The sequence below is a fragment of the Lissotriton helveticus genome, chromosome 7, assembly GCF_964261635.1.
Source record: "Lissotriton helveticus chromosome 7, aLisHel1.1, whole genome shotgun sequence".
NCBI classification, from domain to species: Eukaryota; Metazoa; Chordata; class Amphibia; order Caudata; family Salamandridae; genus Lissotriton; species Lissotriton helveticus.
This window is the reverse complement of record NC_136068.1, coordinates 1,454,731,494-1,454,745,630: the sequence shown is the minus strand read 5'-3', so window position 1 is coordinate 1,454,745,630 and position 14,137 is coordinate 1,454,731,494. Positions and strand designations below refer to the sequence as shown.

The window sequence follows — 14,137 nt, the reverse complement described above, 5'->3', positions numbered from 1 at the left end:
GAGAAAAGAACCGAGATACTTTCCTAATGATGCGTAAAGTAAAAAAAGAGGAGGAAACAACAGAACTTATGTGGGTGTGAAGCGTCTAGTGGTGATTGAGCATGATCCCAAGGGTTTTAACGAAGTGAGAGGGAAGGGGGGGGAGGACCAAAAGAAATAGGCCAGAAAGATGGTGACCAAGGGTTGCCGCTGCCCCCAGTCAAGATCAACTCTGTCTTATCCGGGTTGAGTTTGAGGTGGTTTGCGTTCATCCAACCTCGGATAAACAGAAGGACCGACTGGAAGCTAGAGGCATCTGGTGAGGAAGAGGAAAAATTAAAAATAAGCTGGACGTAATCAGCATAGTGGTAGACTGTGACCTCCATTTGTTGAAGTGCAAAAACAAGGGGGAAGATATAAAGGTTAAATAAGAGGGGGGAAAGAGAAGAGCCCTGGGGAACTCCGCAATTCACCTTGCTGGGTGAGGCTGAAAATTCAGCCAAGTGGACCGCCTGTGTGCGCCCCTCCAAAAAAGAACCTATCCAGGCAAGAGCCTGGCCCCCTATGCCCGCCGCCTTGACACGGGACAAAAGGATGGAATGGTCCACCGTGTCAAAAGCGGCGGATAGGTCCAAGAGGACCAAGGCTTGGGGGATGTTGGTGTCGAGACCTTCCCTAAGTTGGTCCATAACTGAAATGACCACCTTCTCTGTGGAGTGCCGGGGGCGGAAGCCCGCCTGGCAAGGTGCAAGATAGCTGCTGCTCTCAATGAAGGAGCTGAGCACCTGGGTGACGTGGGACTCTGCTATTTTTCCCAAATAAGGGAGGAGGGATATGGGGCAGTAATTTGCGGGGGAAGAGGGGTCGACTCCAGGTTTTTTTAATATTGGGAAGATTATAGCAGTCTTCAGGGAGGCCGGAACAAGGCCCGACGTGAAACAGTTGTTCAAAAGGGCCAGGACAGGAGATGGGCATGCCAGAAAAAACTGGCTGAGGATACGTGCCGGGGCAATGTCGGCTGGGGAGCCCGACTTGACTCTGCTAAGTAGAGGGGACAACGATTCTCTGGTGAGTGGAGGAATAGTGGTGAGGGAGCAGTGATTTTCGGGTGGTTGGGAAGGAGTGAAAGTAGGAGGAGGGGGAGGAATATTGGCTTTAATGAGAATTATCTTGTCAATGAAGAAATCGTTGAGCGAATCACATAAATCCTGGGAGGGGGGGATTTTGGGTGAGGCTCTATCCGACGATGCTAACTCGTGTACAGTGGAAAATATCTCACGGGATTGGCATTCTGCCGCTAAGATGCGTCCGGAGAAATACTCGGTCTTAGCCGTCAGTATGGAGGTTTTGTATTCGTTAAGTACACTGACAAAGTGTTGCCGGCAAGTGGGGGAGTAGGCTCGTCTCCAGGCTCGTTCAGCCTGTCTTACCTCTAGTTTCTTGGCTTTGAGGTCAGGGCTAAACCATTTATTGGCCTTATGGGAGCGGTTAATAGCCGTTCGCTTCAAAGGGGCCACAGGATCACAGGCGGTCGTGAGCCATCGATCGAGTGTGGCAGTCTGGGAGTGAGGGTCTAAGTTCATAATATCGGGGCAGGGGGATATCCACTTTGTTCCAGTTCCTAACCCAGATGTTTTTAGCGACAGGAAGGGGTGTTTTTTGGTTCAGATCCATAGAAAAAGCAAGTAGGGAATGATCCGACCAGGGACAAGGCGAGATAATGGGGTGGGGGAGGTTGGAATATTAAGCGTCCAAATCTGGTCTAAGATGTGGCCGCGGATGTGAGTAGGGCTTTGAACATGTTGAATAAAATTAAAACTAAGGAGTGATTGAGTAAAATCTTTGGAAATGGAGTCCTCGGCGGGATCAGTGGGCCAGTAGTTAAAATCGCCCAAAACTATAACAGAGGCATTATTAATCACCAAGGTGGCCAATAGGTTCTGAAAAGCGAGAAGGAAGTCAGAGGACGACTGGGGAGGTCGATACGTTAGTATGCATGTGACAGGGGTCTTAAGGAAGGTGGAGCGCGCTACAAGGCAGTCGGCAGCTGGTAGTGTGGGCGAGGCCAACATCTGAAACTGAAACTCCTTGCGGGCAATCAGTGCTATGCCGCCTCCTGCTTTGCTTCCCGGTCGATCGACGCGGAGCATGGAATATTCAGGTGGGAGGGAGGCAAGGACGCTGGGCAAAGAGTCGGACCTGTACCATGTTTCTGTTAAGAACAGGAGATCTGGGGTTTTCGAATCCAGAAGGTCGTACATTTCAGTCTGGTGTTTAACGGCCGATCTCGTGTTCAGGAGGAGGGCGGTAGTGGTGATGATAGGGGGAGTTTGTGTAATAGACAAAGGTGCAGCAATGCCAAGTTTATGGGCGTGGGACATGGTAGCTTGATTCAGTTGCCAGTTTGCATTTAAAGAACGCAGCTGGTCAGCAGTGTACGTAAGGGTTTGCGCAGAGTGTTGTGTCCTGTGGCCCGGTCTGGCGCGCAATCGTCGCGCCCGCTGCGCTCGTCCGCTGCGCGACCGGAATATGCACATGATTTATAGTGGGAGGAAATTGGTGGTAGGGGGCGTGGCCTCTTGAAAAAGGGCGTGGCCTACGTGGGCGTCGGGAGATGGCGGCAATGGCGAAATTACCGCGTCAGCGTTAGCTGCGCGAGGATTCCAGGAGGCTGGAGGCGCCCTGAACAAAGGAGTGAGCAGGTAAAAAGCACAAGTAATAAACACTCGAATTTTGTTAAAATGAACAAACAGGCCTACTCCCGGCTTCCGCCTCAGGAGAAATCGCTATGGTAAAAGGGGCTTGTATTCAGCGCCTTAAATGTGGTAGGGGGTGTGGCCTCTTGAAAAAGGGGCGTGGCCTATGTGGGCGTCGGGAGATGGCAGCAATGGCGAAATTACCGCATCAGCGTTAGGCTCCGCTGCGCGAGGATTCCAGGAGGCTGGAGGCGCCCTGAACAAAGGAGTGAGCAGGTAAAAAGCACAAGTAATAAACACTCAAATTTTGTTAAAATGAACAAACAGGCCTACTCCCGGCTTCCGCCTCAGGAGAAATCGCTATGGACATATTTTAAAGGACTTAGTGAGTTTTTAGAGGTTTTTTTAAGCATTCCTTATAAAACATTTTTACATATGCCATGCCTTTTAGATATTTTTTATTATGACAGCTAACAATGTTTTTATGGTTACGTTTTAAGGGCATTCCTTTTTTACTTTTTAGGATATCGTGCAGTCTGATGAGGAGTGGGTGTTATGATTTGTAATGTAACCCAATATAGACCTGGGTAGTCACTTTACCTTTCACCTACATTTTCCCTGCCATTGTACTACATAACTGCTTTGGTGCTGACCTTTTACTTAGTTAGGTGCTGCATAAATGTTGTGGTGTTTTCTCCGAAAACTAGCCTCCTCTATTATGCATGAGGATTCTCAGACTCGCAGCAGGAGTACCATCTTCTGCATAATAACTATGTATAAGGTTCATCACTATTGTCATCCTTGGCCGACATGACACAGCAAGGTAAAACCCCTGAGGGCACCTTTTGGGTATATAAACACCATATCCTTGCTGGGGCAGGCAGAGGAGAAAAGACGTCCATGCGGACAGGAGAAGCTTAGGTTCCTGCATGCAGACACTCCACTACTGTGGTCTGACATCCCTCGTGGGGTCCATCTCAAGAACAAGACTGGTATCTTCGTTCTCTCACATCAGATAATGGGGTTAGTTTTATCCTAGGGGGATTCTTGGCTACATCTACATACACGCTAGGTACATTTAGGTACATCTAGTAAGGGTTAGTGTCTTAGGAGTACTCATTATTACAGTCCTGTATTTATACGCCTACATACATCCATTGTTTTAGGACTATGGTAGAATTCTACGATCTATTTACTCTGATGCTTATAACCGTTTATATCTGTTTCTGTCTTACGACTTTTGCAGCACACATAGTTAACACTAGAATGACGCTGGTTCAATAAATGCTTATTGAAAACGTCCCCATTGTTTATTATTTGTATCTCTTTGAACAAAAGTGAGCATGAGTGTACTGTTTCCACGATCACTGACGGATCAGGGTTGTCATGTTTGATAGTTGGCAGAAACTATTCTCTCCTTGGTAAGAGGGCACTGTGGGCTAGCTGGCATACAGGCGTGCATATCCGTGGGGGTGTTTGGAATCAGTCTGGACACCACTCCCACAGTTTGTTGTCTAAGCGCACAAATCCTATCTAGATTTATAGGACCTACACAGCCCGACCCTTGCCACAAAGAGAAACTGGTGTTTAAGTATTGGACCTTAAACCCCAGAGAATCAGATTACTTCTGAACTCAAGAGGAACCTCTACCAAGTAGAAGAGCTGGAGAGCTGTAAGGAGGAGTACTGCCCCTTCGTTGTGTGTGCTTTGCTGGGTTGTCCTGCAGTTGCTGCTTCTGCCAAGGAGAGCACAAAGACTTAAACTTTGCTTTGAACCTGCTTGAAGTGGAATCTCCAAGGGCCTGTGTGTGCTGGCCTTCTGTTCTAAAGTCTCAGGTCCACAAAAACGTCACCTGCAACCCACAGACCAGCCCCATGACTCCTCTGTGGTCTCCTGTGTTCAAAAGGGCTCCAATTCCAGTCCCTGGGCCCTGACAAATGTGTGGTTGGTCCTGTAAAGCAAAAAAAACAATTCCACCATCAGGGACGCCGCAACCTGCACTGAGGCCGTGGGCACCGCTCATAAAGTGCACAACACCCTGCCTGCACCGTAGCTCCAATGACTTTTGACACATGCAGTTATCGGTCTTCCTGACGCCAGCTCTCGGACTGACGCAGTCACCGCCAGCAGCTGCATCCTGTTATCACACAGCTGATAACATACGAGGGTGACTTCACAAACTCTTCGACTTCGCATCGCCTTAGTGGAACAGCCGCCACCTAACTTCTCCTGTCCTGGATTTAACACTTTGCCTCCTCACGCCTCCCCCCATGGCGACCAGAGAACTGGCATCGCCTCAGCACGGACTTCTCACCTGCACAACGCCATGCATTGTCCATATACTTTATTTCCAAAGTACTGTTGTTTGGGGGTCCTTGTGACTCTGTGCCCGATGCCGCGCACCTCGCAGTCTGTTCCATACTTTGGATTTATGCTTGTTATGACCTCATTATAGCCCCAGATAGAGCTATTTTGTTTCTACAAGTTCTATTTTTGAAGTAACTGTTCTAAAAGTTTCATCTTGATACCTCTATGTTTGATTTGTGTTGTTTTGGTCTTGTTTGGGTTAGATAAAGATATCTTATTTTTCTAAACTGGTGTGTTGTCCATTTGTGGTGTTTTCACTGTTACTTAGTAGGGGTTATCTAAAGTGTGTAACTCCCTTACCCTAACTAGAAGAAAGGGTCCCTATTTGGACAAAAGTGCATACCTCTGCCAACTAGAGACCCCATTTCTATCACTATTCATTTAATACAGGCTTTGATATTTGCTTTTCTGCCTGAGCCATCCATCCCTTCCATGAAACTGACCCACCTTGCGTGGTAAGTCTGCTCACCCGCTAAGCTCTGTCTCATCGTGAGTCACCACATCAATCTCCTTGGCAGTGCATCACTGTAACTGTAGGAAATCATTAAGAAGCCTAGAGCCCAGGCTCTCACCTTGTTGTAACCCATCCAAACCAACTCCCAGGCGCGGGTCAGAAATTGCTAAGTAACTTTGGCCCTGGCAATCGTCTTCACATACCCCCACCTGAACCTACTTTCTCCTATCTATGAATCTATGATTGAAATGCTTCCTTCAATGAAAAACTTGAAACACAAAATCTTGAGAGATTTCCTGGACACCCTTTTTGCAGACAAATGCTACTGCAGGCGGAAAGGATCTTACAGGACTGACCTCCTCCTCTACACCCATAACATCCACCTATTGACCATGTCCTTACAGAACAAGCTATGCGTCTACTCTCTGGCAAGCATTCCCTTTAGGTGCAAACTTCCCCCTCCACCTTATCAGTAACATTTCATTCTCCATGTTCAACAATGGGAAAATCCTTTTCCAAGCAAACGATATGATCTTGGACTTGGTGGATGTCAGAAACCCTGTTCAGGAGGCCCCAAGGCAAACTGGAGCAACTGGGCCCAGCTGTTGCGGTTGAGGCCTTTTACTCCTGATGTTCCATGTTGGTACTCTTGGAGCCTGGTCACAGCATCTCACTGGAGTTGAAAACATTAGGCACTACAGGATCCAGCAGGCCACAGCCGTGGCCACGCCTGGCGGGGACTATGTAATGATGGTGCCTTTTAAAACTGCTGTAACCAGAGACTTCTGTTCAACTGCGAGCCCCTGAAGAAATGCTCATTAGCATGAAACGCGTCGGGCACAATCATAGGACTTACTTTCTGCAAGGCACCTCTGCGCTGTTTCCAATGCTGTTTTTCCATTAAAAGGTGGAGATATATATATATATATATATATATATATATATATATATATATATATATATATATATATATATATATATATATATATGCAGAGAACACTCCTTCCGAAAAAAGAGAACAGAGACCCAAGGGGATGCATTTCTGGCTATTGTTGTGCCGTCGTCAGTGCCCAAATCCTCCACAAGTGGAATGTCACTGTGCTCAAGGTCCCGCCTCTCTTTTGAACTCGATGTAACGAGTCCGCACCTCCCCCAGAAAAACTTAAGGCAGCACACCTGTGTAGTATCCCGTGCATCTGGGAAACCTACAGGTCCCAGAGTCCCTTGTGAGTGGACCATAGGGGTAAGTGCTGGGGGGATGGAGTAAAAATAAAGCCCTGTGCGTGGATGCGGGAGTGAAACGGGGTGAGTCCACAAAACAAAACAAAATGCGATGCTCTGTCCTTCGGCTTAATTGTCCACAACAGAGCCTCCTCTGCTCCCCTCGTACGCCTCAGCTTCAGATTACAGGTGTCCATTAGGCAGGGGCGGCGAAGACCGTGCCTGCAGCCCACAACGAGGTTGGGTTAACCTCGCCACTGCCGGTTTTCTTCCTGTGCTCTGAAGCGGGTTCATGACCATCCAAATTACTCTGGTGCAACGAAGAACTGAGAACAGTCCAAGCCTGTGATGTCCGAACCCAAGGTGAGGCGGGGTACTCTGTAATGGTGTCTCAGGCTGACGCGTGAATATGTACAGAGAACACTCCTTCCGAAAAAAGAGAACAGAGACCCAAGGGGATACTTTTGGAGGCTTTATTGTAGAGAGTGGCGTATGCATTTCTGGCTGATATATCTATATCTATCCATATCCATCCATGTATACCCACGCTGCAGTCCGAGCAAGTCCCCTTTGGGTCCTGACGCCTCCGGATTCGGTTTTACCTGCTCTTGCTAGAGTGTGGTTTCTCCGCTGGTCACATCCTGCTTCGTGATCACGGCTGCTCCGTGTCCCAGGACGGCTAGCCTTGCATTTCACCATGGACCACTTCAGGCATATGGGGGTCGTAACAGTGCACCCTTCAGGCCACAGCATTGCACAGGGTGACAACCTTTTTCTTGATACAGCTATGACCAGTGCAACTGCCCGCAATCTTCACCGCGCCCTGCCCTTGGCATTCAGGGTTTGCTAGTAGCAGAATAAGGTGTTGACCCTCTTTGGGTCACTGCGCTGCGCAGGGCAACGGCCCTTCCTTTGTCACAGCAAAACACCAGAGCGGCAGCTGTGAGAAAGTTAGTTTCTGTTGCAGTACCCCCCACTATTTGCCTGATACCTGATGCACTTTTCCTAGGTGTGCCCTGGGTTCCTGCCAATCAGGTACCCATGGCCTGTGTTCCTTCCCTAAAAACTATACTCATGCCTAAACCCAATTGGCATCTCTGGCCACATATCAGCCCCAAGTAAATGGTACCCAGGGCATTGTGACTAGAGAAGACCCCTAAGGGCTGCAGCACTTATTGTGCCACCCTTAGGGGCCCTGTACCTTGACACCCACACGCTGCCTTTGCAGGCTGAGCGTCTAGGTGCAGAACTAAACAGTCGACATGGCATGGCATGCATCCCTGTGTGCCATGCCCACAAACCCACTGCCCTGGCATACATCATCCACAGCGACCACTGCGCCCTTGGCCTGGTCGCCCCCACACTCCCCGCCTGCTCCTCCTTAGCTGCTGCCTGAGCCTCGCACTGCACGTCGCCCCAGCCGCCACAGGGCCGCCGCTGAGCCGCCCCAGCCACCGCAGGGCCGCCGCCGAGCCCCCAGGCTTTCCCGCCGGTTTGCCACGAGCCCCCGCCCGCCGATTGGTTCCCGCGCTCCCCGCCTCCCCGCAGACCCTCCCTCCCGGCTCCCCTCTTATGACGCCCCCACAGCGACCGCGCATCGGACACGCGCAGCGGGAGCGCCGAAGGTGCGCCGAAGGTGCGCCAAAGGTAAGCCCGTCTGCGCCCGTCCGCGCCTGGCCCGCGCCCAGCGCCAGGACCCCTGGCCCCCGCAGACCCCAGCCCACCCGCCGGACGTACGACGCCGCCACCCTCAACGCACTCAACACCGGCCGAACCCCTGGATGCTACCGAGCCACCCCGAGACGCACCCACGGACCCTTCACCTGCCAGTCCTGCAAGTTCACCGGCATCCGGACCTGCACTGCACCAGCGCCCACTAAGCCGAACACCAGCAGCAACCACCTCAAGTGCATCCTGCTCAACACCCGCTCCGTCCACAGACACGCCGTCCAACTCTGGAACCTCCTCGACACCACAGCTCCTGACGTCGCCTTCCTCACGGAAACCTGGATGAACGAATCATCAGCGCCCGCCATCGCCATCCCGGACGGATACAAGATCGCCCGGAGGGACCGCGTCAACCAGACAGGAGGAGGTATCGCCATCATCCACAGGAACAGCATCCGCATCTCGACCAACACCGACGACACCCTGACAACCGCTGAACACCTGCACTTCCAGATCCACACCGACCCCAAGACCACCCTCAGGGGCACCCTGATCTACCAACCCCCGGGACCACGCACTCAATTCAGCGAAGACATCGCCGACTTCATCAGCCCGCACGCCCTCCCCTCCGCCGACTACATCCTCCTCGGGGACATCAACTTCCACCTGGAGAACAACGACCGCAACCACCACCACCCTGCTTGACAACCTCGCCACCCTCGGACTCAAGCAGCTGGTGACCACCCCCACCCACCTCGTCGGACACACACTCGACGCCGTCTTCTCGTCCAGCAAAGACATCACCTTCAGCCACGCCACTGGACTCCACTGGACGGACCACAGCTGCATCCACTTCACCTTCAGAAGAACCACGGTCCACCACCACCAGCAACAGGCTGCACGAAGAAGCTGGAACAAGATCACAGCCGACCAACTCGCCGCATCCCTGAGCCAGCACCCTCCCGCCAGCTCAGCGAACCCCAGCCAAGCCGCCGACAACCTCACGAAATGGATCTGCACCTGCGCGGACGAACTCGCCCCTCTGAGGACCCCGCCCAACAGACCCGGAAGCAAGAAGGCCCCGCGGTTCACCGACGAACTCAAGAGCTCCAAGAAGAACTGCCGCGCCCTCGAAAAAGCCTGGAGAAGAGACCCAACACCGGACAACATGACCACCCGAAAGCTCGCCACCCGAAAGCACCATCAATTGATCCACGCCACCAAGAAAACAGCATTCAAGGACCGGCTGGACAACAACGCACACAACAGCAAGGAACTCTTCAACATCGTGAGAGAGCTCTCCAACCCCAACGCCGGAATCAACGACATCACCCCGTCGCAAGACCTCTGCAACTCCCTCGCCTCCTACTTCCACAACAAGATCGCTGACATACACAACAGCTTCAGCACACAAACAACACTCCCCACGACCACACCAACGCCCCCCACCACCACCCTCAACGCCTGGACACCGATCAACCTCGAAGACACCATCCGCACGATGAACTCCATCCACTCCGGATCTCCAACCGACCCCTGCCCTCACCACGTCTTCAACAAGGCCGACGCTGTCATCGCACCCCACCTGCGGGACATCATCAACACCTCCTTCGACACCGACACCTTCCCTGAGAGCTGGAAGCACGCCGAACTCAGCGCTCTACTAAAGAAACCAACGGCGGACCCCACCGAACTCAAGAACTACCGCCCCATCTCGCTCCTCCCGTTTCCAGCCAAAGTCATCGAGAAGACCGTCAACAAGCAACTGGCAGCCTTCCTCGAGACGACTGGATCCCCCGACCCATCTCAATCAGGCTTCCGGGCCAACCACAGCACCGAGACCGCCCTCATCGCTGCCACCGACGACATCCGAACCCTGCTGGACAACTGAGAAACAGCGGCCCTCATCCTCCTGGACCTCTCCGCGGCATTCGACACTGTCTGCCACCGCACCCTAGTGCAGCGCCTCAGCAACGTCGGAATCGAGGAGAAAGCACTGGAATGGATCACCTCCTTCCTCGCCGGAAGGACACAGAGAGTCCGCCTGCCCCCATTCAGATCAGAAGCCACGGAAGTCATCTGCGGTGTTCCCCAAGGCTCCTCGCTCAGCCCCATCCTCTTCAACGTCTACATGAGCCCCCTTGCAGCCATCGCACGCCAACACAACCTGAACATCATCTCCTACGCCGATGACACCCAGCTGATCCTCCCCCTGACCAACGACCCCGCCACCGCCAGAGCCAACCTACACGAAGGGATGAAAGACGTGGCCGAGTGGATGACGACCAGCCGCCTGAAACTGAACACAGACAAGACGGAAGTCCTCATCCTGGGCTCCTCACCCTCCGCCTGGGACGACTCCTGGTGGCCCCCCGCCCTGGGCAACGCACCCAAACCGACAGACCACGCGCGCAACCTGGGCTTCATCCTGGACTCCTCCCTCTCCATGACCAGACAAGTCAACGCCACCTCCTCGTCCTGTTTCAACATCCTGCGCATGCTACGTAAGATCTTCCGGTGGATCCCCACCGAGACCAGGAAGACGGTCACCCAGGCCCTAGTCACCAGCCGACTGGACTACGGCAACGCCCTCTACGCCGGAACCCCCGCCAAGCTCCAGAAGAGACTCCAACAGATCCAGAACGCCTCGGTGAGACTCATCCTCGACGTCCCCAGACGAAGCCACATCTCCAGACACCTGAGAGACCTGCACTGGCTCCCGATCAACAAAAGAATCACCTTCCGGCTCCTCACCCACGCACACAAAGCCCTACACAACCAAGGCCCGACCTACCTCAACAGCCGCCTCAACTTCTACGCTCCCAAACGCCATCTCTGCTCGACCAATCATGCCCTCGCCGCCGTCCCCCGCATCCGCAGAGCGACAACAGGAGGAAGGTCCTTCTCCCACCTGGCCGCCAAGACTTGGAACTCCCTCCCGACCGACCTACGCCTGACCCAAGACCACCTCTCCTTCAAGAAGAAGCTCAAGACCTGCTGTTCGAGCAGTAGAGGACCCCCCCCCCCCCCCCCCCCAAAGCGCCTTGAGACCCTCCGGGTGAGTAGTGCGCGGTATAAATGCCTATGATTGATTGATTGACCCCTCTAGCTGGGTGCCCTATGCCGGTGGTGTGGGCACAGGTGCATGAGCCCTGTGCCCCTACAGTACCCAGGGCCATTCCTGGGCACTGTAAGTACAGTGATGCCATTTAAGAGTATATGGTGCTGGGAGGTTGTCATTACGAACTCCACAGCACCATAATGGCACACTGAACACTGACAAGTTTGATATCAAACTTCTCAGCACATTAACCCACACTGCCAGTGTGGGATTTATTGTAAAATGCACTACAGAGGGCATCTTGGAGATTCCCCCTGAAACCTGACCTACAATCCACGTCTGGGCTGAGTGGCTGCTGAGGCTGCCACACAGCAGACCTGTTGCTAGACCCCTGGGTGAAGAGCCCCCGCTCTCCTGGGCCTGCAACAATGCACATCCTGGGCGAGGTGCTAGATCTCCTCCCCCAGAATGGGCAGGGGGAAGCTTCAAAGGCATGCCGCCACTGAGAGCTTCACCAGACCATTTGCTGTACCCAGGAACTGGCCCCCACAAGTCCTGACCCCCACTCTGGCAGGAAGACTGGCGGGAAATACAACGTCGGGTAAGGGGGTGTGCCAGCCTGTGCCTACCCCACCCCTCAGGTGGGGGAGACGAGGTGAAGCACGACCCCGGGCTCCGGCCATCTTGAAGATGGGGAGCCCTGCCCAATCACAGCTAGGCTCCTGCCCTCCTCTACCAGGAGAGGAGCAGTCTAGGGGGTGTACCCACCCCAGGACAGGGACCTATTGGTCCTTGTCCTTGCCCTACCTGTAACGCCCCTAAATTCAGTATTTAGGGGCTCCCTGAACCAGTGCAGCTACTAAGAAGAGGAAGACACTAACTGATTTGGCCCCAGCTCTACCGGCCTGTCGACCCTCGAACTTGCTCCTGCTAAACCCCGGCGTCTCCAGTGTTCAGCAACCTCAAAAACCCCAGAGGACTGGACTGCCTTGTGACCCTGACTACCTGGGTCTCGCACGAGCAGTGGTACTGCTCAAAGCAAGTAATCAGCCCGGAATCGCGAACCCTGCACACTCTGCACCCGCCAAGCCCGGCCTGTGCTGGAGTGAACCAAGACCCTGAGGACATCTCCCCGGCGATTCGGACTTGGAATCCAGTGCCCAAAGACCCTCCTCGACGACCCAGACGACGCCTGCAGCCTCAGGACAAAGGACCCCTCTGACCGCGACCAGCAGGGGGTAAGATTTCCTGACCTCAAACGACACCCCTGCACCCGGCGCCCCTCGGGCCCCTGTGCCCAACTCCTGGGTGCCTACCTATCCTCCAAGATCCCAACTTACCCCTCGAAGTGTTGGTCGCTCCTGAAGATCCACCGTCCCGAGCCTGCAGCCTTTGTTCCCTTTTCAAGATCCTCATTGGATAACATTGAGTGCCCGACGGCTCAAAAGCACCCTGCACCCAGCCGCCTGAGTGCCCCTGGCAGTGCAACCTGTACCCTATTCTACTTCCCCGTTTGCCCTGAGTAAGTGACCAGGAGCCCAGCTCCCACAGCCGCGTGGCCTGCTAGCCAGCAGCCACCAACCGAAGGCCCCCTGCCTCTCATTGGATAACATTGGGCCTAACTACCTCTGCACCCGGCCACCCCTGTGCCGCTGTGGGTATAGTAACTGTACCTACCTGACCCTGGGGGACCCCTGAGTCTATGCCCAGAACCTTAATTTCACCAGTCGAGTACTCACCTGAAAACCGATGACTCACTTTCCTGCCATAGGATAACATTGACTATATATAGAGCCACTTTCTCACACCCTCCGATTGGTCCCTATAGGGACAAGAGTCCAATTTATTACTGCATGCCCTACCTTCAAAGCACTTCCTCTTCGCCCTCATACATATGTGAGAAATTAAAAGATTTGGGCTCTAAACAGGGGGCTAGACATGCTCTGTTCCTTCTCCTTGAGCCTCCCACCTTCATTCGGGAGCCATTTATGACTCAGTCATTTTCTGGAAGTGCCACTAGAATATGGAACCCTCTTCCTCTGCTTGATCGCTTGCCATTCAACCTTCAGAAAAGATCTCAAAGATCTTCTCTTCGAAAGACACATGGGTTAATTGTTCTTGCCACTACCTGCTCTTCAGTTTATACTTAAAATTGTTGGAGGTTGTAGCCCTAAAATATCCCTCCTTGGACTGTCGGAGAACTATATTTATATACAGTCTTCCTCTCATTTTCTACTGTTTTTAAAAAAAAAATTATTATGGTATTTAAGAAGTCATTGTTTGTTTCTATTGTATAGCAGTTAGATGCCCGGGGCCAAGTCTGTGCTATAGCTTAGCTGGTGTTTTGAGTTGGCCATGTACAGTTAGGTTATGTAACTTTGACTGTCAGTGACTCATGTCTCTTTATATCCTGGTTTTATTTGTTTAAATCCTTTGCTCTGTTTTCGATGGCTGTGACAGCACATGGCACCCTCTTACGTTAGTGCCAGTTCTGCCTTTTGGCTTACCCGCAGTGTTCATCTTAACACTGCCTGAACACTAAGTTTGTTCTTTCATTTATGTAAAATGCATTGATTTATAATGAAGTCTCTTGCGAGTGGATAGATGCTGAATTTAAGCTGTGGAGGGAGGTGCTTGTCTTTTTTACATTTTTTATTTAAAAAGAGATTGACACCTTCTCTTTAATCTCAC

The 14,137-nt window shown here is 52.5% G+C and overlaps 1 protein-coding gene across 3 annotated transcripts in view; it reads left to right on the top strand.

Annotated features, from left to right (window-relative positions):
• Nucleotides 1–14,137, top strand: part of LIG1 (DNA ligase 1) — a 452,209-nt gene that overhangs the window by 152,177 nt on the left and 285,895 nt on the right. The gene's annotated exons all lie outside the window — the stretch shown is intronic.